This window comes from Helianthus annuus, chromosome 3, assembly GCF_002127325.2.
Source record: "Helianthus annuus cultivar XRQ/B chromosome 3, HanXRQr2.0-SUNRISE, whole genome shotgun sequence".
NCBI lineage: Eukaryota > Viridiplantae > Streptophyta > Magnoliopsida > Asterales > Asteraceae > Helianthus > Helianthus annuus.
In genome coordinates this window covers 25,266,300-25,270,472 of record NC_035435.2, presented here as the reverse complement: position 1 = coordinate 25,270,472, position 4,173 = coordinate 25,266,300, and positions in this window count along the sequence as shown.

Genomic DNA, 4,173 nt, shown 5'->3' with positions numbered 1-4,173 from the left:
TGTCCTTGATATGAGCCAAGCAATAACTCAGTCCAAACAAGTTACTTGCTTTATTTCAAAAGCCACTGAAAAGGAGACGATCTCTTGGCACAGACGGATGGGTCATATTCACCTCAGAAAAATGAATCACCTTGTCAAAAACAATTTGGTGAGAGGTGTCAATGTGAAGAATTTTCAACTTCAAGATGTCTGTGTGCCGTGTCAGAAAGGGAAGCAAATCAAGAAATCACATCCATTGAAAAAGGTTAACACTGTAAACATGACACTCGAACGTCTGCATATGGACCTTTTCGGCCCAGTCAAACACAAGAGTGTGCACGGGGAGGTTTTCTGCTTGGTAGTTACTGATGACTATTCAAGATTTTCATGGGTTGACTTCATGGTTCACAAGAGTGAGACTCCAGAAATTCTAAAGAATTTGATCACCTTGTTTGAAAATCTTTATAATCTAAAGGTGAGGCGAATTCGAAGCGACAACGGAACCGAGTTCAAAAACAGGGTTATGGATGAATTTTGCACTGCAAAAGGAATCCTTCATGAATACAGCTCTCGGTACACACCACAACAAAATGGAGTCGCTGAAAGAAAGAACAGAACCTTAATTGAGACTGCAAGAACCATGTTGGTTGAGTCTCAGCTTCCAGTTCGATTCTGGACTGAAGCTGTTGCCTCGGCTTGCTACACGTTAAACAGGGTTCTCACAGTGAAAAGACATGGCAAAACGTGCTTCGAACTCCTACACAAGAAGACTCCTGACTTGGAATATCTAGAACCTTTTGGTGCACCATGTACCATGATTGAGCCTGACGGGAAGTTTGGTGCCAAAGCTATCGAAGGTTACTTCCTTGGGTATGCTACTCCTAATCTGCGAGTATGGAACCTGACTACCAAAAGGATTGAAGAATGGGGTGAAGTAAGAGTTCAAAGATATTCTAATCCACCGAAGCCTTCTGGAGATCCATGGATGTTCGATTATGATGGTCTTTACGACTCATTCAATCTGCCGACATTTGATGATGACAATGCAATTGCTCAAATGTTGTCTGAAAGCGAGAATGCGACTGGCTCTCAGTTAGCTCGCCCAATCATTGTTGACTCACAAGCATCTTCTTCTGTCAACAATCTCGTTTCAAATGAGGTGTTTAATGATGCTGTCGATTACAATTTGTCATCGGAAGATGAGGAGTATGTTGATGCAAATGATGGTGAAGCACTGCGTTCGGTTCAAGGTACTTCAGAAGCAACGGATCCAGTGTCTGCGCAAATTATCCAAGAAGAAAATGCATCATCTTCTACAACTCAACAGCTTCAGAATGATATCGGGAATTTGAATATCAATAACTTGAGGTCAAATGTTGAAATTCCTCCAGTTTCTGAAACCCGAATTCATAACATTCATCCTCAGCAGAATATTATAGGTGATGTTCTCAATGGTGTAAGGACAAGGAATCAAACCAGAAATAACGAAAATGCTGGCTTGTATGCTGAGATACGAGAATCGGGACAACAAAATGATTGGTCTTTCGCCTGCTATGTTAGCCAAGAAGAGCCTAGATCTTGGAAGGAGGCATTGAAAGATGATTCCTGGGTGGAAGCCATGCAAGAAGAACTTCAGCAGTTCGAGAAGTTGGGCGTATAGAAATTGGTTGATAGGCCCGACAACTACAAGAAGATCGGAACTCGTTGGGTGTTTAAGTGCAAGAAGGACGACCGTGGGGTTGTTGTCCGAAACAAAGCAAGGTTAGTTGTTCAAGGCTTCAGTCAAATCGAAGGTATTGACTACAATGAAGTGTATGCACCTGTTGCACGTCTGGAGGCTATTAGAATCTTTCTAGCCTACGCATCCTTCAAGAAATTCAAGGTGTACCAGATGGATGTTAAAGTGCTTTTCTTCACGGAGTAGTCGAAGAGGAAGTATATGTCGAGCAACCACCGGGGTTTGAAGATCCATTACATCCTGACAGAGTTTTACTGCTTAACAAGGCGTTATATGGTCTTCATCAAGCGCCTCGAGCCTGGTATGAGACACTGTCTACCTACCTGCTGAACAACGGGTTTAGACGGGGTTTGATCGATTGTACCCTCTTCATCAAAGAAAAAGGTGAAGATCTTCTGTTGGTACAAGTGTATGTCGATGACATTATCTTTGGTTCTACCGATGATAAGTTATGCAAGGAATTTGAAAAGGTGATGCAAGATCGATTCGAGATGAGTGCGATGGGTGAAATGACGTTCTTCTTGGGTTTGCAAGTTAATCAGTCCGAATCTGGAATTTTTATCCATCAAACCAAGTACGTCGGAGACATCTTGAGCCGGTTCCAGATGTCCGATTCGAAGCCAATTTCTACTCCTCTTCCGCAGAATCACGGGATTACTCCGGATGAAAAAGGGGATGCTGTAGACTCTTCACTTTATCGTGCTATGATTGGATCTTTAATGTATCTCACCGCATCAAGACCCGACATTATGTATCCAACGTGCCTTCTCGCCAGATACCAAGCAAATCCGAAGGTCTCTCACTATGCTGCTGTCAAAAGGATTTTTCGTTATCTGAAGGGTTGCCCTGACACCGGGTTATGGTACCCTAAGGATGATAACTTCGATCTCAAGGCTTACAGTGATTCTGATTTCGGCGGCTGCAAGAAAGATGGCAAATCAACTACAGCAGGATGTCAGTTCTTAGGCAATCGCCTAGTCACTTGGCAGTGCAAGAAGCAGACATGTGTGGCTACATCTACATGTGAAGCGGAATACATTGCTGCGTCTAGTTGCTGCTCCCAGGTTCTATGGATCCAACAACAGATGCGGGACTACGGTTTTGAATTCCTAACCACTCCTATTTATGTTGATAATGAAGCTGCTTCACAGATCACTAGAAATCCTGTACAGCACTAAAAAACGAAGCACATCGATATTAAATATCACTTCATACGTGATTGCTTTGAAAAGAGACTTATCGATGTGGTTCACATTCATACCGATCACCAACGTGCCGACCTTTTTACCAAAGCATTTGATAAATCAAGATTCGATTATTTACTTTTGGTAAACGGCATAAAGGTGAAGCAAGAGTAACCGACATCAGGAAATCGTTTTTGTAAATATTTTTCTAAAACCAAAAATCCAAAAATATGTTTTTACTTTATTTTATTTTTGAATTTTAGGGGGAGAAAGTTTCAAGAAAAATACAAAAACTTTGAAAAACCACAAAAATACAAAAATATGTCTTTAATTTATTTACTTTCTGCATTTAAGGGGGAGAAAATTCAGAAAAACACAAAAACAATAGAAAAACAAAAATGAGTTTCTTAGTAATATAAGGGAAAATGATATTACATCAGAGGTCGGTCGAAACATGTTTCTAGAAATCAAAAGAAAAAGAAAATGATAAGTAGCTCTACTAATGATGTACCGGTAGACTCACGATCACTTTAAAGTATGCAGGAGATATAAACATAACGAACTAAAAACCGCGTGGGAACCGCTCATTGGCATATGGTCTTGGTACCGAAATTTCGTTTGATAGATTGCCGAGGTTCTGAGATATTCGGGGTTTATGCTGTTTATCATCTGGGTATCATGGTTGTTTCTATAAAAGACAAAGTCTAAGTTCTTCCATGATACCATACATACGTGTACATATTCATACTGCATTCGACCTCAATAAGTGATAAACAATCACATGTCCATACAAAATAAGTGATAAAATATCACATTTATCCGGGAGTCAAGTTCGTCTCTCTGCTGTACGGAAGTACTGACCTGTTCACGGACTTGCTCCTGTGCCCTCATGCATCGAAAATCAAGTTCCTCATCAATAAGTGATTCTATCACATAGGGCTTGTTTTCAAATCAAATAAGTGACTTGTTCACATTTTATATACGTTAAAAACGGATGATAAATGGTATACTCCCCGGTAAGATGAACTCTCGTGCATACCTTGATACGGGAATGTGTCGTGAGTGGATGAACACCGGTCGGTAAGTATAAATCATACCTTAAATGTATCTCATTGTATTATGATTACACTTGATCGCTGAGTTTAAGTGGATAACAATATCGGTAATTGTGGTAGAATACTTATCCGCGTCTGTTAAAGAATTTTAAAAGGAAATGTGTTTTGACAAAAGACCGCAAGCTGATATGATTCTCTTCGCCAGAAACTCGCAAAA